The sequence below is a fragment of the Neovison vison genome, chromosome 2 (assembly GCF_020171115.1).
Source record: "Neovison vison isolate M4711 chromosome 2, ASM_NN_V1, whole genome shotgun sequence".
NCBI classification, from domain to species: domain Eukaryota; kingdom Metazoa; phylum Chordata; class Mammalia; order Carnivora; family Mustelidae; genus Neogale; species Neogale vison.
In genome coordinates, this window is record NC_058092.1 from 238,240,182 (window position 1) to 238,266,185 (window position 26,004).

Consider the following 26,004-nt stretch of genomic DNA (forward strand, 5'->3'; position numbering starts at 1 on the left):
CTATTAAAATTACGTTAACACCTGTCGCGTAAACGAGGAGACAGAGGACCCTTACAAGAATCAGGTCTCATATGGAAACACGGCACGGCCTCGTTTGCTCAGTTTTATGACTTTCGTAATCTGTACAGTTTTCTTTGTGCAGATCTTACACACTTTAGGATATTTTTGTCCCTAGAAATATTGTGTAGTTTTGTTGCTATCGTGAATAGGATGTTTTGTATTTTTACATTATACTTGGTTTCGTTATTGGCTATAGTAAAGTTACTAGGTTTGGAGTCTACTAAAGTGACAGACATTAAAACACTTTGTTCTAATACATTTTGATTTGATTCTTTAAGTCAGATCAACTATTAAAAAATCACAATAAAAATTCTTTGTTATACTATATCATATTTTTAAGATTTGCATTGACTTCAGAAATAATATCTGAGAATTTTTGCTTTCGTAAGAAGGGCTAATAATTTCAGATAAATCTTTTTTATCTTATTTTAAAATATTCTTAGAAATATTCTTCTATCCTTATTTTTATAAGTAATTTATAAAAATCAGGAATTAATACTGAATTTGGCCAAATAGCTTTTAGACATTTATTACAATAATCATGTAGTTTGTTTTTATTGGAACTATCCTGGTAAATTATATTAACAAATGTACTAATTTTGTCTAGAATTAAACGTATTTGGCCATTTTCTGTTATTTAACTTTATTGATAGATTGGACAGTTTGCAACTCACTTGGAATTTTCAAATATTTATTCAGAGCTAAGATTACCATATAGTTTGATTTTTGTGCTTCTAAAAAGATTTTTGGCCCCAGTGTTATATGCAATGAGCCAGGAAGTTTTCCAAATCTCTATGCACTGAGATAATTTAAATAGCATAAGAACGGTCTCTTCCTGCATTTTGAAATAACCCACTCAAACAGACGCCTGGCCCTGGTGTATCTTATGAAGTTAGTTCTTGGGCAACTTTAGACATTTCATCTTTTAAATTAATTTCCAACTGCAGGCCATATACGGATATACTTTTGTTATACACATTTTTACAAATGTAGATACAACAAAAGCCTCTTTTAGTAATTCCCGCTGCTCTTCCTGTCCCATCATCTGGGTGTGGATCCGTCTGTATTTTCTTCTGTGTATTTAAAGGCGTATATAAGCACTCACGGAAATGCGCGATTTTCCTCTCTGCTTTATTTTCAGAGCAATTCAGTAATTCTGAATGTTGAACTTACTTGTTTTTTTTTCATCATCCTGAAATCTTTGCATGTGGACATCTGCGGCAGCTGCGTCTACTTCCGTAGGTTACTGTTGGACGCCATGCCCTGCCAGTGGCCTGCGTTTAACTGCCTTTCTTTCGTGTTATCTTGTTTCGTGTTATATTGTTCGTTTGTACTTTCCAGTATTTCCTTAAAAGTTTGGGAATATTTGTTTTCCCAAGATTATGTTCAGTTTCATCAAGATTTCCTTCCTTCTTTTCTCCCTGCACTTACTAAATTGTACATCCATTCATTAACAAATATCTGCAGAATGCTTGCTGTGTGCCGGCTGCTCTTCTAGAGGCTTAGCATATATTTGTGAGTGGAACGGACCCCAATCCCTGACCTCATGCTGCTGTTTCTGATGCATCGTTTATTTATTTATTTTTAAAAAAGAATTATTTATTCTAGAGAGAGAGAGAGAGAACAGGGGGAGGGGCAGGGGAAGAGGGACGGGGGAGAGAATCATGGGAACACTCTGCACTGAGTGTGGAGCCTGGAGGGGACTTGATCTCACAACACTGAGGTCATAACCTGAGCAGAAAGAAGTCAGTGTTGGACACTTACCCAACTGAGCCCCCCAATTGCCCCTATGATGCATGTTTTAAAATTATAGATTTGGATTTACTAGAATTATAAACATTACAATAATTATTACAACCTTTATAGAGTTTTTTCCTACTTTTGTAAAATTTACTTCCTGTTCAGGATTATTTCTGTTTTTATTCCCTTTTCCCCTGCTTGATTAGAATGCATGTGTTTTTCTAATTCATATGGCTTTCTTTATCATCAGTTTTTGTCACAATGATGAGATGCCCACAAGCAAAATTTATGTTTTTTACGGCTTTAAAGGGACTTATTTCTTCATTTATCTTTTTAACAGTATTGATTTCTCTTTTCTCTTTAATTTAACTGGTTTTTTCCCCCTAAATTCTCAGATTAGATGCATAGTTTATTTACTTTGTTTCTTTGTTGTTTTCAAACAAAGGTGTTTCAGCCTTGTGTGCTCCTGTGAAGAAGAGCTGGCCTTGACCGGGTTTGTTTCTGACTGTCGGGGGCAAAGACCTCCATACCGTTCAGGAAGGCTCATGCTCACCTGCTCTTCTGTCATACTCCCCACAGCCCAAGAACGGTGGAAACCATGGTGAGATTTCTCCGTGTTCCTCCGTCGATGAGGAAGCATGTGCTGAGGACAGGCAGCAAAGACATGGCCCCGGGTGTTGGCTGGTCGCGGCATGTGGCACGGCAGGAAGCACGTGGCCTGCTGACTTTTGTCAGGGAGGGAAGAGAGGGGACGTATTACCCCACGAGGGAGCAGAAACGTCTGAAACCACGTACGTGTACTCTCTCCTACGTAAACCACGTATCTGGTTAGAATGTTTACAGTAGCTTTATCGTGAGTCTCACACTTTAGAAATTGTGTATGTTACGAGATGTGCATCTCCTTCCCGGTTTTCCGCGGTAATTGTTGGTGTTTTTTGACATTAATAAAAGCTATTATCATGCACTTAGCGCATGCCTTGCATTGTACTGAGGACTCCTTAGCTCTTCTGTCCTTGGACCACGTCCTCCACAAGCAACTCTCCGGTCGGACGGTGTGGACAGAGACTTGCCAGTGGTGAGGTTGTGGGACATGGGACAGTCCGTGGCCCGTCTGTACTTGAACTCCGGAGGTTGCAGGACATCGACAGTCCGTGACCCGTCTGTACTTGAACTCCGGGGACCGCCCCTCCAAAGCCTGCACTTTTCACTGCTTAGTTTTTAGAGCATGTGAGCATTTTATTCTTAACTTCTATTTTACTTCGACTGCTCTCTTTCTCACTTGTATCCACAGTTGAGGGAGAAATTCTCCAGCTGGTCCTCTAATTCGTAGGTGAGATTTTTTCCTGTTCCATTCTGTTCTCTCCTTCCATTGTCCTTTTAAAAATTCAGCAATCCTGTTTTTTTCAACCGAAAGCAGTATTCCTGATTGCAGAGTGTACTGTCATCTGAAATTTCATTTAAAAAATTAAAATTGGGCAGATACTGCAGTAAGTCCCCTGCACAGGAGGACATTTCCGACCACACAGACCACTGCTCGCTCTCACTGTCCACATCACTGTGCGGGTTTCTCCCCATTCACGTGGTGACTTCTCCCCCAGCTTCTCTGGGGTCTGATTCGTGTCTTTCAGAGCGAGGGAAACGCTGGCTCTGCTCTCCTTTTATTTTGCCAATGCAAGGGCCGGTTGTTGTGGGGGGGCAGGGCTGCTGTGGGCAGCACAGAGCCTCATGGCGGGTTGGACGCTCTCTGCTGGCATCTTGCTTCTCCGTGTTGTCTCCGCACCCTTGGCTGTCTCCGCCACCAGCTGCCCCCGAATCACGGCAATAACCTTTGTCCTGGGACTTGCCCAGGGCGCCTGCTCGCGTTAGGGAGGACTGTGCACCCCAGTGGGCTGTTTCTCCCCACGTACTCGGTGCCAGAATTCAGAAACACATGGTTTCTGCATCTGGAACCCTGAGATTGGCCCCACGCGGCCTGGTTTGTGTGTCAGGGTTGGCCACGGCCCCAAGGGCGTGGGGGCCGTTTGGGGACGTGCACGATGCACACGTCTGCACCCAGAGGACGCTCGGAAGGCTCCAGGCACCGTGTCCAGACCGACCTTCTCCACAGCCGCCTCTGCAGTCCCTCTGTCACAGGGTGCAGGCCGCCGGGCCGCCAGGACAGAGCCCGCATGTCACGTGCAGGGCCCCATTGTGGTGGTGGCATTTCCTGCCCTCTCGTCCTGGGAGACAGCCCAGGGGGACGTGTCCCCACCGTTTCCTGTCCATCCGGCTGCCAAGCGCTCCTGCTCACTCCCGGACGCGGCTCCCGAGGGCTTGCGAGGAGGGTCCGCAGGCTCCCGAGAGCGGGGGTTTCAGGACTGAGCGGCAGACGTTGCGGGGAAACAGATTTTAATTATTTGGAGGAGAAGCTTAAGGGTCGAAAATGCCAGAGCCGGTCCCGTGAGGCTGCAGACCGGGGCTCCTCTCCCCCGGGGTCCTGCCGAGCTCCCCCAGGGTCTGCTCCGCTTGTGCTTGGCCCGAGGGTCGGAATCGCGCTGGTTCGCGCTGCTGCTCCTCGCGGAGGCCGGCCGGCCGCTCGCAGGCTGCAGGGGGCTCCGTGCACGCCTCGTCCTCGCCGGCTCGGGCTGACGCGACACCATCCGCGGAGGGTGCGGAATGCGTCGCCCCAGAAGAGGCCACTTTGCCGTAAAGCTTGCGTCGAGCTGAAGACGCTTGGAAACCGGCGGGACAGGAAGGACGCGGACGCCCCTTTCCTTCCTGACAGCCGGAGACGCCGCTCTGCTGTGGAAGCCCGACCCCGAGGGAGGGACAGTCCTATCACCGGTGTCGCGGGCCGTCGGCCCGGAGCGGCTCGACGCGCAGGCCCGGGTCAAAGAGCGGGTCCGCGTCCGCGTCCGCTCGCCCTTGTCCCCGTTGTCCCTGTGTCTCCCGCTCTGTCTGCGGGTGCCCGGCCCGGCGGCTCCCGGGTCGTCCTCTCCCGGGCGGCCCCACGCGTCGCTGTCTCCTGCGGATCTGCCGGAGGCCCCGCCGGTGACCTAAGAACACGGAGCAGACTTTGGCCTCCCCGAGAGCCGGAACCACAGGAGATCATTCCTCACCCCTGCAGGCAGGGAATCCGAGGTCCAGGCGTTGGCAGGTGGGGCCTGTTCTGAGCCTCCCGGCTGCCAGGCAGCTGCCTTCTTGCCGCGCGCTCCCGTGGCCTGCCTTCCGGGAAGCAGGGGGAGCGAGCCGGCTCTCTGGCGTCCTGTCCTTCAAGGACGCAGATCCCGTCACGTCAGGGCTGTATCCTCATGACTCACTTGGCAGCAATTCCCTCCGTGGACACCGGGCCTCCGTCACGGCCCTGCGGGGGAAGGGGGACAAGCCTTCAGTCCACAGCACAGATGAGGCGCACATTTCACTTCTGTGTTCATCCCTGGGATTTCTCTGTCCCAGGGGCGTCTCCACCTGCCCCGGGGGCACCCCCTCGGGTGTCCCACGGGCGTCCTGAACACACCTGTGTCAGCCTGAACTAGCTCTCCACACTGCTGCCCTCCACAGCCCCCCTCCTCCACGGTCTCAGAGCCTGCCGCCTCCCTTGGCCCCGCTGCTTGCCCTGGACACTCCAGGCTCCCTCCATTAGCCTCCCAGAGCCTTGTGGTCACCGCCGCTTCCTGGTGGTCAGCGTCTCAGCCTGTCCCTCGGATTCCCCCTCGACCTTCTGCTGGCTAAGGGGTCCCTTCACAGTCCCGAAACAGAACATACTCTCTTTTGTCTCTAGAATTTAGCTTATGATTTTTTGCCTCCGGAATAACCCACCGAGAGAGGATTAGAGATTTGAGAATGTCGGGGAAATGCGGGAAGCGAGCCTAAGTAGCTAAGGATGGAGACGGGGCTTCAGAGCTCCTTATCAAACACCAGGATCTCAAGTTTCCTGTGACAGTAAGAGACACAGTCTGTGATGCGCATCACAGACTCACTTTAACAAAATGGCGCAGTCCGTCAGCTGGTGCTGGGTCCCAGGGCTCCCCCCGCCCCCGCCCCCGCCAGCCGCCCTCCTGCTTCTCCGCTGCCCCCGGGGCTGGTTCTCGTGCTTCTCCGGCGCTGAGCGCAGGTACCACGTCTGTTCACGCACAGCCCGTGGTTGGCCGTCTCGCACAGCTCGACATGGCATGGCCCCTGCCCGTGCCCCAGGGCCCGCAGCAGGGATGGTGGCCCCCGGCACGGGTTAGCGAATGATGGAGGAGACGCCGATGCCGCACGGGCATGGGCTGGGGGTGTTCTCATGACCTGAATGCAAGTAACGTGGTCACACAGTCGCCCTCCAGGTGTGGGGTGTGGACTCCACCAAATTCTAGTAAATCATTCAGGAAGAAAAACATGACAGCCATACACACCATTTCAGAACACAGTAGATAGGAGAACAATTCTCCAGTCATTTTAAGAGCCTAGGATGGCCCTGAGACCAAAACCAGGCAAGGGCATTACAAGAAAAACACCTGTGAGTCGGACACAGACATGCACAACAGGAGATTCACACAGGAAATGCAGCATCGTGCGCACACACGCACACACACAAGCACACACACATTACACATACACACCACACAGACACACAGCAAATACTACACACCTATGCACGTAATGCACACACGTGTACACGCATACATCACGGTCGAGCACAGCATGGCCCAGAGATGCCAAGTTAGCATTTGTAGATACATGAACCTTCATTCACCAAGTTCGCAAGAATGAAGAGTTCAGGACTGCAGTCATTGCAATAAAGGGAAAAACAGCCTTCGACGGAATTCACCATCTGTTAGCGCTGGAAGTTCTCGGCAAACTCAGAAGGGAGGGAACCTTCCTCAGTCTGATCAGAGGCGTCTTCAGAAGACGCTGCAGCAAGCATCCCGCGTCCTGCCGCACAGCTCAGCGCTCGGTCCCGAGATCAGGAACGAGGGAAGGACGTCTGCTGAGAGCATCGCGGTTCACCCCGGCCCGTCCCGTCCCGCCCAGGGCACTGGGGCCAGAAGAGTAGATGAGAAAGGAATGAAGCTCCTCGCCGAACCGACCGACAGAAGAAAGACAAAAGAGCAGAACACCACGGAGTGAAAGTAGCGGCTGAGCCAGCAAACCTGTGTTTCAAGGATGAAGGTTAAGTGGATCCCAGGCTCACGTCCCTGAAGCCGGTCCCCGGAGACGCGCGGCGAAGGCAGGGAGTCGAGGGCGCTTGCAGCGGTGCCCGTGTGAGAGAGGCGAGCGGGAACCCGCGGAGAAGCGGGGCATGTCGGGGACAATCTGGCGATCGCAGTCTCTCTGGGAACGCAAGAATGCACGGGGCGTCTTCATGGCGGGTCGACGGAAGACAAAAGCTTATCAGTCAGACCCCGGGAGGAGGACGGGCTCGTTCCCCACCTTCTGTGCTCCGTGCTGTCGACCTCTCGAGGACACGGAGATGGCACAAAGCGTTCTTGAAGACGGGGAACGAGGCCGAAACTCTGCTTTTCCGGATGTCAGGACTCCAGTAATTGGGTCCCGGCTGTCTCTGCGCAAGGAGGGACATCGAGTGGACGTCACGGGGTGGGCGTCCCGCGGTAAAGGGTCTCCGTCCGCCGGCGCCTGACGGACAAGGCCGTGCTGCGAACTTGGCTCTCGCTACAGGAGGAGGCAAGCGTGGTGCTAAGAAACGTTTGGTCTTAGTCTCATCGTCACTAAAGCCACGATGCGACACGGATCCCCCACGGCCGAAACGCAACACGAGGAGATACTCAGTGTGGACGAGGAGATGAACCGGTGGAGACTAACGCGCTTGTGGATGGGGGCGTCGGTGGGCGCGGCGCTGTGGAAAACCGTCCGCATGTCTGAGACCAACGTGCTCGGGCTCCGGGACCCGCCCTCCAGTGAGTGCCCAAGGGCAGTGCCCGCGTCACACCCTTGGAGAGACACGCACGGGAGCGCCCACCCTCGGTCCTCGGCCACAGCCGGAAACCGGGAGCAGGGCCAACGTGGGATTGGCGTGTAAACTACCAGACGGCGCGCGTGCTCGTCGGCGTGGCCGGGTGTCAGCAGTGTGGCGTGCCGTGGGGAGGAAGCCGGACACAGAAGGTCCCTGCGGCACGGCTCCCTCTATACGAAGGAGAAGGAAGGCCAAGCTACCCTGCAGTGTTCAGCGACGACTGTCTGCGGGGTGCTGCTACAGGGGGAGCGCGCGAGGAACTGGCCACCAACCCGGCCAGGCGGACACTGCGACTCGGGGGGAGGAGGGGCCGTGCCTGAAAGGGCGCTCGGGGGGCCCCTGGGGTCCTGACAGTGTCCCGTCGCATCACTCAGCGCTCGCTCACGGTTCGCTTCCTCACGAACGGCTCATTAAGTTCCCACGGAGGTTTGTTGTGCAGCGAAGTAATTAAAAGAAATAAAATGGCCGAATATACGACGCGGGAAAAGTGAATGGCCAGCCCGAGCCTTTCACAAGGACCTCGCGTGGGCCCTGGCCTGGGCCACACGAAACCCAGGTCCTGGAAACGAGGACTTCGAGTGTGGAAAGGAAAATCCAGGGAACGGCCGTCCTACCTTCCCGGATGTGGCCGCGGCCCTTTGTTGAAGGTTTTGCTTAACTCCTGGGTGCAAGAGACCGGGGGAGTCCCCCGTCCAGCCTTGCAAGGACCATTCAGGCTTTGGAACCCTGCGACACTTTCCTGTCCTTATTTCTACCTGCCATTCTCTGTTTTTACCACGTCTTTGTCCCGCGGGCTCGCTCTCCCGCCTCCTTGGATGTTAGTAAAAAAGGGGAAATGATAGTCTGGATACAGAGCTGTTATTCAAGAACCGAATTATGCAAAGAACAAGAAACAAGCAAACGCACCTTGCTGGCGTGTGATAATTGGAACAGAACCCTCCGATGTGGGGTTCTCCACGTGAGGTCAAGTGCGTTTTCCCAGCAAACTTCTTCCTCCTTGAAAAGACCACTTAGAAAACCTTCGAGGGGCGCATTACCATTCCCAGAACCAGTGTAATTTTCATGGGTGATTTTGTTTCAAAGAGGAAACATTTTTCTAGCAGGGAACCAAAGGCAGAGAGCGGTAGCAAGTTAGGTCTAATGACAAGCGATGTGAACAACATGTATAAATGTTTAATTTGGGCTCAGACATGCCAGATGCAAATTTCCTATTTCCTCAGGCAGTGCAAATACTGATCACTTATATGATTGCTTGGAAAAAGGGTCAACTTTTGGTTTAAGAAAACATTGTTGAAATATTAAATATTTATGAAACAGAGCTATTGCAGTGGGAGGCCGAGACCCACGTGGTGGGGTTCATGATGAAATCACGGCCACGCACCCGCACTGGAACTCATTCCTGCAGTATTTTCTTCTGGCTGGCGGCAGGGTCAGGGACGGGACAAGGTCATTCATTCTCCAGGGGAAAACAAAGCCGAATGTGGCTTGTCCCTGAGCCCACAGAGACTGCAAGGAAAGGATTTAAGGGAAGCCTTGGAGCAGGGGTGCCTGTCGCGTCCGTCAGTTCGTGTGTGTGGACGCGTGCCGAGGCCTATCATTCCACCGGGAGAGGAGGTCGCCCTTTTGTCTGTGGCTTGCTGGCTCGTTGACAGCACAACGCTGGTGGAGGAGAGCTGTCTTCCGTGCTCTACAAGACGACTTCTAGAAGGCCAGCTCTGCCCGCTTCCTATGGACGGGAGCCGGGAGGGCCCCTGGACCGTTCTGCCACATTAGCAAAGAGACTGCAGTGTGACCCCTGACGGACTTGGGCGGGCGAGCCATTACCATTCACTTCAAATGTGTATAAAGATGTCATACATCCCTGTACCCCACACATACGTGTTGACCTTTACATATGTGTCTGTATGTTATCTGGGCACGTGTTTGCATTATCTGTATAGGTCACACACACACATAAACTATGGATAAGCTTCCTTGTGGTACACACAATGTCTAGATACTTCCACATGTATGCGTCCCACGCACACATAGGCATACACATGTGCACGTGCATACACACCTGTAGCTGAAGGTGTGCAGATACAGGCCAGCACACGCGCTCACGCTCGGTTCGGGACCGAACGGGTGGATGGAGACACCCTCCAGACCGCGACCTCGACGCCGTGTTTGCCGTGAGTGTCCCGATTCTCACGGAAACCAGGATCCAGGCCCGGAACAGACCCTGCTCAGAACGCGCACTCTTGTCTGGGACTTTCTGAGTCTGGGGAGGAAATCTGACCCTCCCGCCACTGAGGTGGTCACTAGCGTCTTCGCGGGGCTGACGGCTCCCGTCCGGACGTTGGCGCGGTCTCCGTGAGGCTCCTCCTTGCCGCCGGCCGTGGCAGAGGTCTCAGCCTTGGGCTCATGTCGGTTAGAAACAAACCAGGTTAGTGTGTCCTGTTACACGGTGACCACGCGCGTCGGCGCCCCCGGAAAGCCCAGACCGCAGCTGTGTGCCGGCCTCTCCGCGGGGGAGGTCAGCGACCTGCTGATGACATGTCCTCTCTCGGGTCCGTCCTGCCCTCGTCTCCTGGCAGCCTAGCAGGGGGACCTGCACGGGGGGGCGCCCACGCCGCGATGGAGCCGCTCTGCTCCGGCTGTGCGTCCAACACGGGGCCTTCTCTTCTGTCTGTAGAGAGCTCGGGGGCTTTCCACGCAGCCTGTCCGCCCTCAGGTTGCAGAGCAGATGGGTCCCTGCGTTTGTCCCCAGAGATGGGCCCAGGGTCAGAGACCGTGCAGGGAGCCGCCCCCATCCACACGTGTCCCTCTGAGGCGGCTCAAACGTCCTCCCCACGGCTAATTTCGACGTGTGGGGCCCGAGCCTCCCGTGGTGGTCCAGGGGGTGTAGATGTCCCGTGAGACTCAGGCTTCTCCCCTCCGCCCTAAGTGTCTTTAGAAGTTCCCGACCGTCTCTATCCAGGGTGACCACCTGCTTGCTTCCCCTCCCCCACACACCTTTGCCGCCCTGCTCTGCGCCCCGGAAGCCCAAGGCCCGCCTCCCGTATCCAGGCGTGCTCAGAGCTAATGGGGCCGTGGTCACGGGCGTGGCCGCTCCTGATCAGGAAGTGGATGGGCTCCGGGGCCCAGTGCAGGACCGTGGCCCCGAAGCTCGCTGGTTTCCTGTCTGTACTTTGCTCCCTGTGGAGCCTGAGGCCTCTGTGTCAGTCTCCACAGCGTGCAGTCGAACCGGGTAGAAGCCGAAGCACAGACCCTTGAGAAAACCAAGCTCCTCTCCTGACAGGCAGGCGAGTCACTGAAGAGGCCCCCGAGATGGCCAGGGTGCAGGCAGCAGCTAGTGGACGGAAGTCTGCTGTCACGGTGGCTGTTATGTCTCTGCTTGTCCCAGATCACTCATAAGCAAGGGCTTTTGGTTAGCAGCCCTGCCTGGTGGTGCCGTTGGTCGTCGTGAGACTGAGGACACTGCTGGCATACGGAGCCCAGGGCGGGCACGCGGGCTGCCCGTAACGCAGCAGGACGCCCACCCTGGAGGGCCCCAGCTGCTCTTGGGTGTCTTCGCACGGGCTGCTCCCCGGGACTTTTCTGGGTTCCCATGAGTCAGCGTCCCATTGCTGGGCTCCATTTGGTCCTGTTCTCGTGCCGTTCACAGCTGTGGACTTTCTAGAAGGATCTGGTTTTCTCCAGAAGGCCATGGGGGATCTGTGTCTCCCAAGCCTTGACTGGCATTTCAAGGGCCAGCCGATTCCTGGACTGAGCCTTCCTCTCCCGTGCCCCAAACCAGAGGGTGTCTTCCTGGCCACAGGCAGAGGGAACCCGACATGCTCTGGTCTGTTCTGGCAGATGTGAACGCTCGAATGCCAATTCACCTGGTTCCTTTATAAATGAAACAGCCACTGGGCTTTCACAGACAGCTCACAATCAGAGCAGATAGTGTCATTTCTGCACGGTCTCCCTCCCCGACACCGAGTGCAGCCGGAGTCTGGAAACATCAAAGAGAGGTGTTTACGAGAAGTCCTTTGGCAACTGATAGACGCAGTCCTGTCTTTAAATAAGATTTGGAATGAGGGCAAGTGTAGTGCAAGTGTCGTGAATAAAACGTAGGTGTGATTGTAAAACCTCATGAGCACCCTCACGAGCCCGTGAGGTGCGGGAAGCCTCGGGGAGGGACGGCTGGAAGTGCAACACGTCCCAACGAGCTGTTACAGCTTCTGAAAACGCTCCCGCGGGCTTGCCGCAGAAGCGCACCTCCCGCCTCACCATGACTTTTTCTGTGATCTCTGTGATCGCCCACGGAGGACGCAGCCCTACGTGACTCGCACACTTCACTTCTGCGCACTGGACCTTGTCCTGGGGACCCCTAACTGACCCTCTCCTGCAAGGTGACGGCCTCCTGCCCAGGCCCCGGCATCCCCAGAGCCCTGAGGACCGGGGGCCACTCTTGGGGGAGAGGGGTGACCTCGGTGCGCCCCATGAGGAATCAGACACGGACTTTAACCGCAGCTGCACCCCTATCAAAATGCCTTCAGGCTGAGTGTGTGGTGGTCTCCCTTCAATTAGCTTACCGACGAGGACTCCATTTTAATGATCTAAATGGCTTTAACGTTAATTTTGAAGTAATTTCAAATCTAAAAAAGGCTTGCAAGAGTAGTGCAAAGAACTCCCATTTCACTAATTTTTAAAAGAACGCCCAGGTTCATGAATATTTAATATCTCGGCCTATTTACATTATTAGTCGCTCTTCTCTCCTTATTTCATTAAGAGTCTTGGAGTCCATCGTTGTATAATACTAACATAATATTTATTATAGTGGTATTGGTAGGACAAGAATGGATTTTAACACCTATTTTTTAAAATTAAATGGCTTGAAATATTTTAATATTATTATTGATCTCGATGCTCAGACAACCTCACGTGTACTCAGCAGACGCCCCTCAAGCCAGTTCCTCCGAGCACTGACTAGTTCCTGGTGCTTTTTGACCATTCCTTATTTTTTTTTGCACAAAAATACGTTGCAGGCTTAGCTTGTATTTTCCCTGGCCCAACCTAGGAATCCATTACTTATTGAATTTAGCCTGTTTGTGGGGAAACCGTATTTAGAAACAAAGATCCGTGTGCTGGGGGGTCTCACTGCTAATGGGCGTCATCGATTCTGGGTCTCTCAGCCGCCAAAGCAAAGAAACAGACCCTCGTCTCGGTCCGTCTTCCACCTGTTTCTGCTCGTACCTACTTTGATATCTCTAAAGCCGGGGCCCACGCTCACACCTCCAGGTCCATTCCTGCATAGCCGGAGTCTCCCCAGCCTCCTGCATCTCACGCTTGTGTCCTGCTTTGCCAACAGGGACTTAGCCCCTCCTGTCATCATGGTATTGGCTTTGTGGCTCAGTCCTACAAATTCAGAAAGCATTTCCAGAATTGCTGATTTATTCCACTGTGGAAAACAAACCCACCAAGGATGGCTTCTTCCAGTTTGTAAACGAGTGCCCTGAATTACTAGAAAGCGATACAAGATAAGCAAAACAATCATTTTTAGCTTTAAACTGCACAGGGCCAACATAATACCTGGAGGAAGGGAAATGAACAGAGTTAGCTGTACCGTTCCACACCTTACTGCGTAGATGCTTCCAGGCTGATGTGCAGAAAAGGGAACACCAGGCTGAGCCCAGCAGCCTTGCCGAGATGAGGAGGCAGCGCCTGTCACTCTGAGAGACAGAGACGATCAGGATTCACAGTGCAGACCAGCAACACAGAGCTTCTGAGTCTGCAGGGGTCCTCTGGGGGCTTTGCCTCCATGTTCATGTGTGACCATGTAGGGGCACATCTTTGTAGGGCCAAGCAAAGAGCCGCTGCAAAGCATTAGGTCAAGAAATTCCTGAAAGTCACACAGATACGGGAAATTTCATGTCCCCTCCAAGATTGGAGAAGCCTACTAGTACATGGGACTTTGAGTAGAGTTCCCAGAGGAATATTGCCTTAGAAGTTAAGATAAGTTAGCTCTCAATGAAAGGCTGTTCTGGACTCTGCAAAAAAGCTTAGACTTGAAAATAATCACTCCAATTTCAAGTAATATCACTGTGTGCTAGACCAAATTTCAACACTCCTTAGAGCAATACAGCACCCAATGACATTAGAATTCACAATGCCTGGCATCCAACCAAAATACCAATTATGCAAATAAGCATGAAAATGAAACCCATAACTGGGAGAAAACTCTATTGATGGAAACATTCTCAGAAATTATGGAGATTATGGAATTAGCCGATAAGGGCATTAGACAGCGCGTGCACACACACGCACATGCATTAGTGGGCTTGAAGAGGTAGCCATAGAAACTAAACAAAATGAATCATGGAGAGAAGATGGAAAATAAAGAAAGTACCAGAATATGTGAGAGAATATCAAGTGGTCTAGAATAATTGTAATTTGAATCCTGTCCCTGAGAATAGAGAGGAAGGGGTGAATAAAAATGATCTGAAGACATAATAGCTGAAAAAACTTTGAAATTTGATGAAAACTATAAACTCGCAGCTTGTGGGAGCTCATCAGATCTCCAGCAGCAGAAACATAAAACCACACCAGGTCACAAGCTGCTGAAAAGACGAAATATAAAAGCAGCTTATATAAGAGAAATAGAGGCACATACCACATAATTATGTAAGATGCACAAAGACGAGAATGGTCACACGCTTTGGATCAGAAGCACGGCAAGGCAGGAGAACAAGGCGTGATGCCTTTAAATACTGAAAGAGAAGTTGACTCAACTGGGGATTTTATACACGATGAAGACCACGTCTTTCAAAAATGAAGGTGGGCTTCTGCTCCTCAGCACGGCGGACTAAGAACCCAGCAGATAGCATTCCCCTTCCGAGAGCAACCATAACCCGGGACACGATACAAAGAAGGTTATGTCTGAATGTGCTGGGAAGTGGACAGAAGTTGAGACTGTTGCTTCTAGAGGGAAGGGCCACCTGCTGCAGGAGTAGAGATGTGGGATCAGATGACAGGTCTCTGCCACCTAGGCTTAGCCTCTGCTCGTGCAGCCGGCACACAGGTGCGAGGCAGCAGTGTCACCTGGAGAACCTATGATCTTCTGGCCTGGGAACCAGAAAGGTCAGACTGAGAATTACAAACACCCAGGGATAGGGGGATTGTCACAAGGAAGATCTAGGGGAGTGGCCCCCAACCCTGTGTACCGACATCTGTGATTACGCCTCGTGCACAAGTGCAGAACAGACTCACGCAGCTCAGCTAAAATCAACTTACGAGAGCAGAGCTGCCTCCTGGGAGAGAGTTTGACGTTCAAATCAAGCCAGGTGATGACCTGCTCAGAAAAGGAGAGAGGTGGCTCCAGGATCTTGATAGCTTCACACTCATGATGTCCAAAATGCAATCCAAAATTACAAGATATATGAAAAAAAAACAAACAAGAAAATGGAATACATTCTCAAGAAACAGGAAAACAGAATAATTTAACTAGAATCTGGCATGGACAAGCTGTCAAGACCGTATCACAATTATCCTAAATAAAGGAAAGTAAAATACATTTTAATTTCTTTACCTTCATCTATTACTTATGTAGCTTTGCGTAGATCTGAGTTTCTGTTGATTTGGGGGTACTTATCATATGGCTGGTATTCTCCGAGATTCTCAGATCTGAGGTTTGGTGTCTTTCATTGATTTTGGAAATTTCTCAGCCATAATTCCTCAATTATGGGTCCCGTTCTTTCTCTCTCTATACTCAGTTGCCCCATTATAAAAATGTTACCCTTTTGTAATTATCTTATAGTACTTTGACCTCTGTTTAATCTTTTCCACTCTTTTTTCTCTTTGCCTTTCAGTTTTAGAAGTTTCTATTAATGGATCTTCAAACTTACTGATTCTTTCCCTGGCCATGTCCAGTCTGATGAGCCCATGAGAGGCATTCTTCATTTCTGTTACATTGTTTTTTCTTCAGCATTTCATTTTGACTCTTTCTTAAGTGCTGTGGCTTTGTTTACATCACCTGATTGCTGACCACTTTTCTTAGCACATTAATAATAGTTATTTTAAGTTTCTGATAATGTTCCAAACCTCTGCCACACCCAAGTCTGCTTCTGATGCTTAGTTTGTCTCTTTGGTCTGTATTTTGCCTTGGTGAGCCATGTAGTGTTTTTGGAAAGCCAGGCACGACGTGGTGGGTAAGGGGAATTGAGGTAGTGTGCGGTTTGTGTTTGCCTGGTGAGGAGTCAGGCCCCTCAGTGTTTGCTACAGTTGTGGTGTCAGAGGCCAGGTTGCCTCTGGTGTTCATGTTCTTGATTTCTCTGCTCCCTTTGGGTTTCCCTGGAGATTTTTAAAGCAGGGTCTGGGGCTTTCAATTCCTTTACATGTAACCCCTTGTTACAGAGGAGCGCTGTCTGGGATGTTGAGGCTGGGGGGAGGGAGATGTTCTATAGTCCTGTGATTAGGGGTCAGCACTGTGTTGGGTATTTTCTTTTCCCCAGGTAGGCTAGGCTTTGGTGGAATTAGGTTAGGCTCAGCTAAAGCAGTTTTCACTAATCTCAAGCCTCTTAAGAAAAACAGAATGTCCTGGGCGTACTTCAAAATGGACGGCTTTCCCTACCCTCCGTGGGAGGCAGGAGGGGCTTTTCCTCCCATCTTCATGGTGAGCATCTGGTAGCTAGGGCTCCTGGAGGTAGAACTCACAAAAGTGTGCTCCTCCCAAAACTGGGGCCTCTTTCATGATAATTATTATTTTAGAAAATTTATTTATTTTTCTTGAAGTATAATTGAAGTATAATTTTGTATAATTAAAGGAAAGCTCTGCAGAGAACTAGAAAGTCTAGTTAAAAGGGATATTCAGGACATGAGCTTAACAGCCCAATGGATGAGACAAGACGGAACAAGTGAGCTTGAAGACATCAGCAGGAATTATTCACGGGCAGAGCAAACAGTTTTCTGTCTTTTTAGAGAATGAAGCCTGTGTGACTTGTTAGATTAAAGCAAAAGTTTCCCCACACATATAATTGGATTGCCAGAAGAAGAGAACAGAGAGAATGAGACACAAATATTAAAAAATTTCTTGAAGATGTAATGTCCAAATATCCTACATCTGATGTAAAACAGAGAGATTCTAAATGAATGTTGGGGGGAAACACACACACACACACATACACACACACAGAAGCCTGTGCCAAAGCCCATCATTATCCGACTGTTGAAACGAGATAAAGAGTGCGTCTTGCAAGCGAGGAGAGAAAAATTGCAAGGCACAGAGGAGGTGTGATGTAATTAGCGGCTGGCTTCCCCCCACCAACAGCGTGGGACGAGGAAGCAGGGCAGTGCGTGTAAAGTGCTGAAAGCAAAGAATAAACTCGATTCACTGTTTTGTTCTTCCAACATCATTCAGTGGAAACATTCTTCAAAATTAAGGTAAAATAAAGACATCTTCCGACAGAGGAAACTGAAAGAATTTGCTGCCAGGAGACCTTTGCTGTAAGAAATGCTGACCTAAGTTATTCAGTCTGAAAGGAAACGCCACTGGGTAGAAAATTGGATCTTTCAAAAAGAATGAAGAACATCAGAAATGGTAATCCTCCTGGGTGTACTTTAAACCCGAAGACAGTGCACCGCAAACACTGAGCCTTGTGCAACGTTAGATGATCGACCTCGATCCTGGGGACCCCAGGACAGAATACAGACTGCAACACACGTGTCTTACCATATTATGAATGTGTCGCATGTCGGCCCGGAGGGTAATGGGGAGGGCAGGATGTCAGCTCCTCACTTTGGTGTTTGCCCCAGATCCCGTCAATGTCAAGACGGAAAGAGCCGTGTGTACACCCTGCACTCTGGCGGGCACATTCGTGTCCCACGTGGGTGTGCCTTAGTGAGTCTGAGCCTGTTCACATGTGTGCCAGGGTTGGACAAACGAGCAGACAAGCCGTAGGTAAATGAAGCCGTGGTCCTCAGTGTGAGACAGGAAAATGCAAGTAAGTAGGAGAAGAGGCTACACACAGTGAACCCTGCGGTGTTGAATGAGATTCAGGCACTGGGAGCTCAGGTTCATTTTCATGTTTGTGCAGAGAGACACAGAGCTAGTGAAGGTGGATGGACTGTTCAAGAAGAAGAATCGTGGAGTGTGGGCGACTGTTTAACAGTGGATCTCCGAAGCCCTGCTGCGTAGGGCTGGCCAGGTTCCGTGGTGCTCTGTTCCCACCGTGGCTAATTTCGAGCTACCAACACATGTCGCTTAAGGGGCGTTGGGAAGAGAGGAGCGTGATTCACCTCTGGAGCCAGTAACATTGGGGCTGACGCTCTGCTGGAACATAACCGTCTGAGCCACGGAGTTCTCAATAAATTTCAGAGGATTACGAAAGTACGTAGCATGTTTTCTAATGCAAGTGGATTGTGCAAGTAATCAGTGACTGAAGTACATTTGGGAAAATCCCTACATTTTTAGAAATTACACAACGTTCTCTTTGTGTGTGGGGGGGGTATCAAGAAAGAAATCACAGAAGAAATAACAAAGAACAGGAAGAAGTACATTCAACTCAATTTATGAGGCTGGAGTTACCTTAATACCAAAATCAGAATGATACACGCTCATGAGGAAGATTGGTTTGTATCTTTTCTTTTTTATAAGTCATACTTTTTTTTAAAAGATTTTATTTATTTATTTGACAGAGAGAAATCACAAGTAGGCAGAGAGGCAGACAGAGGGAGAGAGGGAAGCAGGCTCCCTGCTGAGCAGAGAGCCCGATATGGGGCTTGATCCCAGGACCCTGAGATCACGACCTGAGCTAAAGGCAGAGGCTTAACCCACTGAGCCACCCAGGCGCCCCAAGTCATACTTTCTTGTAAGAAAATAAAACTACAGAGGAATCTTCCTCATGAGCATGTATACAAAATCCTCTACAATGTAATAGCAAGTTGAAGCCTGCCTTACATCAAAAGATAGTTCAGCCTGATCAAGTGAATTTTATTCCATGAATTTAAGGACGATTTAGTATTGAAAAATTAATCAAGGTAATTCACTGTAATTACAGAGGGAAAATGAAACCCATATGATCATCTTAAAAGATGCAGAAAACACATTTGGCAAAACTCAACATCTATGCATAAGAAATACTCCTAGAAACCTAGAAATAGAAGGGACCTCCTTTGACCCAATTAACAGTGTCTAAAAAAACCTATAGCCAGTATCATCCTCCACAGTAAAAGACTGATTCCACCCCCTGCCCCCAAATTGCTAATGTAATGAGGGGAGAATAAAATAAAATGAAATAAAATATGAAAGTCACTTACTTTGGAAAGCAAGGATTACTACTCTCTTTACTCACAGAATACATGACTTTTGGAAAAGAAATCTTAACGTATCTACAAAAAAAGCTACTAAAATTAATTAGTGAATTTAGCAAGGTCATAGGATACATGATCTACCTATAAAAATTAATTGTATTTTTGTATTTTATAAATAATTACAAATTAAACTTTAGGGATACTATTTTCTAGAGAATACAAAAAAAATGAAATAAAATGAATAAAAAAGATGTTTACATTAAACCCCTTCATACCCACCCATGTAGCCCCGGGACATGAAATACTTAAGAATGGATTAAAGAATGGACGTGCATGATTTGTAGCTGAAAACGAGAACATAATCCTGATGGAAATCTCAGAAATCCTACATAAATGGAGAATGGACACCACGTTCACATCATAGAAGTTCGATGTTGTCAGTCTCTCCCAAACTGATCTGTAGGTTCACACAGCTCAGTTAAACCCCCGCAGGCTTCATTTCCTAAAGTTTATGTGGAAATTTGGAGCTCTTCCAAAAACTTCGGGACAAAGTAAAACAAGGAGGAATCATACCACCCGATTGCAAGTTGACTGCATAAAGCTACAGAGCTCCAGGGTGGTGGCGGCAGACGGACGGAGCCAAACGGCAAAGGGACGGAGTGTGTGTGTGGCCGCACGGACATGCATAGGTACATGCTGAGTTGCTTTTCGGCAGATTTGCCCAGGCAGTGAGAGCAGGGAGGGATGGGCTTCTCAGCAAATGTGCTAGAATGTGTAAGTGTGTCTAACAGCCCTCCTTGAACACTAAATATATAAAAGTCCTTGTAAAAGCATTGATGACAGTATTTTGTCACCTTGGGGGTGGACAAAGCTTCATTTCTTAGGACACAGAAAGGACAAATGATAGGAGAATGAAAATAGGTAAATGTGACCTCACAAAATTTTTAAAAATGCTTTTCAAAAGATGTCGCGAGAAAATAAAGTGGCCAGTCACACACAAGAAAAAAAGATTTGCAAAATGCAACCCACGAAGGTGTAGCTACACTACGGAAAGAAATGTTACCACTCAGGAAAGAACTGTTACGACTCAGGGTAAGACAGAAACCTCACAGAGGAAGGGCAAACTTTAGAACAGACATTGTAGCAACGAAGACACACAAGTGGACGAGTCTGGGAGACAATGCCCGCTCTGCTGTTCATGCAGGGACAGGAAGGTCCCCACCACGCTGAGATACGCTTTCACACGCTTTCGGAGGGTCGCAGTGACAAAGCCTGACCGATCGCCCACTGATCCAATGCGAAGGGGAGAGCCTTGCGTGCGTTGCTGGCAGGAGTGTACTATGCAGAACTTCAGGAAAGAGTTTAGTACTTCTTCTTCTTCTTCTTCTTCTTCTTCTTCTTCTCTTTTTTTAAAAAATAAAGCTAAATACCGCCCAACATATGTCCCAGCAATCCCACTTCTCAGTGTTTGCTCAGGATCAGTGAAAATCTCTCTCCATGCAAAGACTCGCACACAAATGTCCACAGAGGAGATTTCTGTAACAGCTCAAGCTGGAAAGAAACCAAGTGTGTCCACCTGCGGAGGAGAGACAAGCCACGGACTATCCCTCTGGGGGCCCGTTCTCTTCAGCAATAAAAGGCACAACTACAGATACGCACGTCGGCACGGGTGAGCCTCGGGAAGGCACTGTGTGCTGGGTGAAAACACAAACCAGACACGAGGACTCCCTACCAGATTAGCACGGATCCGTGAAACGTGGGAGAAGCCAAAATTCCGGTGATAGAAAGCGGTGGTTGCCTTAGGGGAGGGTTAGGGGACCAGTGTGACTGTAAAGAAGGGAAAGTATTTGTGGGGAAGGGTTTGTTCTGTACGGAAATTGTGGTGGTAGTTAAAAAAAAATTATACACTTCTCAAAACTCACTGAATTGCCCTTAAAATTGGGGACTTTAACTGTATGTAAATCATGCTTCAACAAAACTGATTAAAGACTATGAAGCAAAATCACCCCAGGGAGCTGATCATCCGACTCTTCCCGCAGGCCAGTAGGGGTGGGTGGCGGCCGGGAGTCCGTCCCCTTGTCCTTGTTCACTCGTCCGGACACACTTGTCGAACTCCTTAGGCCAGACCTTGAGAAAGGGACAAGTTTCAGCAGCTCAGGGCCCAGTCCTGCTCCCGGGGTTGGTGCAGAGACTGTGGGAGTCTCACCCTGTTGGCTCTGGAATCTTGTCCAGGCCCGCAGCTCTCCTTTCTTTCGGGGGAGCCTCTGAGTCAGTGGCCGTCGCTTTCTGCCCCCCAAACCGTCCTCACTCGGGGCTGCAGAAGGGGCGTGGGAGCCCCAGTGGTACTGGGGAGTAGGATGTCTCCTTCTGCACCGCCTGTGGTCCCCTGTGTCCCAGCCCTGCTCAGAGAGCAGCCGCGGGCTGACTTCCTTGTTCTCCTTCTTGGCCGTGGTGCTCCCTGGTCACAGGTCACACGTGTGTCTCCACCGGTCCAGCGGCTCTCAGCCCCAGGGTGCTCAGCCCCCTCGCTGGACCCCAGGGTGCTCAGCCCCCTCGCTGGACCCCAGGGTGCTCAACCCCTCGCTGGACCCCAGGGTGCTCAGCCCCTCGCTGGAGCGGCCCACAGGAGCTGGAGGGAGGGAGCTGGCCTGGGGCAGCGCCGGCCCCTCCCCCACCCCTCCCCGTTCCCTCGCCCAAGCACCTATCGGACCTAGTTCCGCATTGGGTGGGAAGGTTGCACCTGCAGGGACCTGGCCCCCCCTAGGGGCGAATGAGAGAAGGAGGAAGAGCGGCTCTCGCCCCCCCCCCCCACGGAGCCCGGGACTCACGCAGCCAATGTTCCCCACTCTGTACCCGCGGGGCGTCTTCGTGCGTATCAAGGGAGGCCTCAAACGAAATGAGTTCAGTTTGCAGTATCCTGAGTGTCGTCCTCTGGGGAAGAGAGAAATCGAGCCCCGCTGAGCACAAGCGGCCTCGGCAGCATGGTGACGTGTGTGTCCCATAAGCACGTGCAGGACACGGGGCTGGTCACCAAGGTCAGGTCCCACATCTGGGAGTCCGAGCCCCTGGTGGGCTCAGCATCCTCGGGACCATGGACCAGGCAAGACGCCGCCCCAGCAGCTCACAGGATGGAGACGTGGGAGGGCCAGATGGCCGCCGGGCGGGACCCCATGACCTCAGGGCTAGAGCCACTGGGCTTCCCTGGGCTCCTCCCCAGCCATACCAGGAGGACATTTCAAGCCGCAGTCCTCATCGTCAGACAAGAGACATTTGATCCAGATGTGAGCGTCATCTTCCAGAACGCGGGTGGCCCAGACTCTCATTACCATGCAATGTGTGTTCCAAAGACTCCCTTCCTGCAGGCAACTAGGTTTCTGGGCCCTGGGGGCCTTGCCGAGCACCCCCTCTGTGGCCCGCCAGCCTCGGTCCGCAGGCCGGGGGAGCCTCGCGACCTGGTGCACTCACAGGGCAGCCTGGAGCTTGGCGGGTGCAGATTTGCCGTCACTACAGATAACCTAAGGGCACCAAACTGTGGCGAATGGGGAACTGGAATAATGGGGCCTCCCCTTAGGTATTTCTGCCATCAGTAGGTGACACTAGGCTGTCACCATCCAAAGTCTGCCGAAATGGCTCCAGCATCCATCTCCATAGGTTCAAGTACGATTCACGTTCACATGAAACCCTCCGAGATCCCTCCCTGTCACTGTGTGCCCTGGATGTCCTGTCTCCGTCCCTAACCCACGTCTGTCTCACGTCCCTAACCACTTAACTGCCAGCCCAGAGGACCTCTGCTAGAAGGCAGCACTCAGCCTCAGTTGGGAAGTGACCAGGGAGGGGGAGAGGCAGTTGCCGGACCTGCCCCTCCCATTGCTGGCAGGGATCGCCCCAAGGGGAGGGCAGAGCTGAGAACCAAGGAGTTGGCCGTGTTCCTGAACGGCTGTCCTGTGCACGCATAGCCCAGACTGTGGTCATGAAGGCCAACACTTCCAAGTCAGAGAAGAGGATATTGTGGGTCTAAAAGGCCCCAAATAATGAAGTCTGGTGATGAGAGCACAGACGCCTCCCACCAAGCCAGGTGAGGTTTCCGCGTTGGAAGGGGCTGGAGAGCCAGGAGGGAAGTGCCTGGCTCTTTGCTGGTGCACAGGCCAAAGCTCTCCGGTGATTAGGGCCCCACGGGAGGCAGGGCACCAGGGACACAGGCTCATCCCCCCTTCCCCTGCCCTGCACCGGGCTGAATCCCTTCAGAAGCAGGGCTGAGGGACTACATGCTCAGTGGACCTGGCACACTCATGGGGGCCAGCGTGTCCTGAGTGTGGCCTGGGCAGGCATCTGAGTGGTTTCTGTGTCACTCACAGGTAGGGACACACCGAGCCCTGAGGGCTGGCAGGCAGGGGCACATGGTGACCCAAAGAGAGGTGCTGAGCTCCAGGAGACCCAAGGGACATGGCCGTGGGGGCAGATGGGTGGGAAGGAGCACGCAGCCCATGGCCATCAGGGCCCCATCCCACGGCTGCCAGCGAGGGTCAGCGCTGGGGTGCAGACCAGGCCCTGCTCCCTGATGCCCAGATGGAGGCCGGGGGTGCCTGGAGCCCGGTGGTCTCTGAGGAGAAGGGCACTCCTGGTGCTGTGGGCAGGTCTGAAAACAGTGGGTATTGAATGGGACAGGAGAAAATTCACTTTGAAATTGGTAAGATTCAGTAATTGCCTAGGAAATGACGCTGTGGAAATGACGCTGTGAAGACTGGGGTCTTCTCAGGTGGTGAGAAATGCACCTGCCTTCTGTGGCTGTGGCTGGTTTAATCATCCTGAGTGTCTGATCTCAGCCCACCCCCATTCCTGTGACCCCCCATGTCAGCCCCCCAAGAACTGTGGGTTTAAGAGATGCTTCTTGCCACATCTCAGCTGCTCCTGAGGGACCTTGGTGCACCCTGCAGCTCACTGGGCTGGGTGCTTTCTAGGATCAGGAGGCAAGACAGCGCCAAGATCTGACTTGTGCAAAGAAAGCTCCCTGCCCTTCGTCCTCGTGGAGCAGAGTGACACAGGACCTCCGGCCAGCACAGGACCCCAGGTTGGGGAGGCCCAGGCGGCTTGCCCTGAGCTCTGAGGCCCTTTCCCTAACCAACAGTGAGGCTGTGACCATCGGTGTTGCCTTGGTCTGCAGCTCCCACACTTCAGAACGAGCTGTGGGTTGAATGGGGCAGCGAGGCCCAGCAGGAGGTGACCGAGTGTGGAAATCCACAGATGCGAGGCCCGTGGTGGGGCCAGTGAGATGGCTACTGCACCCCTCTGTGCCAGAGGAGGGGCGAGGAAGTGACATTTCCCAGCAGAAATGTCTCTAACGGGTCCGTTCTAGAATCAGCCCCGCGACCGCATGTGATGTTAACCAGTTTTCATTTCTTGAGACCTCCCCGTGTCAGGCACGGCAGGTGTGTGTGTGTGTGCGTGCACACGCGCATGTGTGTGTATGCACACATATGTTGTTTTCAATAACCATATGGCAAAAATGATCTGTTTAATGCAAAAGCTGATATTTTTTTCGCCCAGAGTAGTATCTTCAAACATTGTGTGGGCGCCCGGGTGGCTTAGTCGGTTCAGTATCCGACTCGGTTTCGGTTCAGGTCGTGATCTCAGAGTCGTGACCTCGAGCCCCGCGTCGGCCTCCACGCTCGGCGGACAGCCTGCTCAGATTCTCCCTCTCCCTCCCTCTCTGTGCCTCCCCCAATGCGCTCGCTCTCGCTCAGATAAATAACTTAATCCTAACAAAAAGACACTGCGGCGTCAGTGTGGTCAGAGGACACAGGGTGATGTTGTTCAGGAGGAGAGGTTTCCGGCCGACACTGAAGACGAGACGGCCTGCTCGGTGGGCTCACGTCGGCTGTCCTCCTCACAGACGTGGGCGTCCCCAGGTCGTGGCTTCTCACGACCGTCTACTTCCTCTCGGGAGCCTCTCCTTCTCCACTTGCTCTTGTCAGAAGCGGCCCGTGGCTCCACGTTCCAGAACATGCCTCCTGTGTGGCAGGTCCCGGGTGCAGGCGTGGCCCACGTGGCCAGCGAGCGTCACTGTGGGACCCTCCTCAAGGCCGTGAGCAGCGGCAGGACGCCCAGTTGTGCTGTGCCTCACAGACGATCTGTATTTTATAGGTCGGAGGTTTGGGGACACCCCGCATCGGGCAAGTCTAATGGGGCCATTTCTTCAAAGGCGTTTGCTCACTTGGTGTCTCCGTATCACATTCTGGGAATTTTCACAGTGTTTTAAACTTCTCATGATTATTGTGAATTCTGACCTAGAAGCAGTGATGGCGATTCGCTGACAGCCTGGACAGTGGTTAGCGTTTCCCAGCAGTGAAGTATTTGTAGCCTGAGGTTGTGCATCGTTTTCCTAGAGGGGCTGCTCCTGCACACCTGAGAGCCGCACACTCTATCGAGTGAGCACAGCTTCCCAGCGCACCGGGAACCCCGAATGTCGTGTGACTCGCTTTCTCGAGATGCCTGCTCTGCTGCGGTGGTCGGGGGCTGGACTGCAGGGCCTCCCCGTGTGCCTGTGGGGCCCGCTGGGGTGCACGTCCTGCAGGAGGCTCGGCTGCCTCTCTGCGTCCCGGGGCCACCTGGCTGGCTTACGTGGTCACTGATGGGGTGTGTGCGTGTGAGTGGGTGGCGGTAGGAATGTGTGAGTGTGACTGACAGCAAGTGTGTGTGATGGGGGGAGTGTGCGATGCTGAGTGTGGGACAGTGTGAGTGTGTGGGAGTACAGGGGTGTGTAAGAAGGAGTGTGCTTGAGAGCAAGCATGTGTTTGAATGTGTGATACCAAGAGTCAAAGTGTCCTTGTGTGACTGTGAGTGTGTCAGAGTGTGTGAGTGTGACTGACAGCAAGTGTGTGCGTGTGTGACTGAGAACGAGTGTGTGACAGCATTAGGAGTGTGTGTGCATGTGCCCGGTGAGTGTGACAGTGGGTGTGCAGGAGTGTGTGAGCATGATTCAGAGTGAGTGTGTGGCCGTG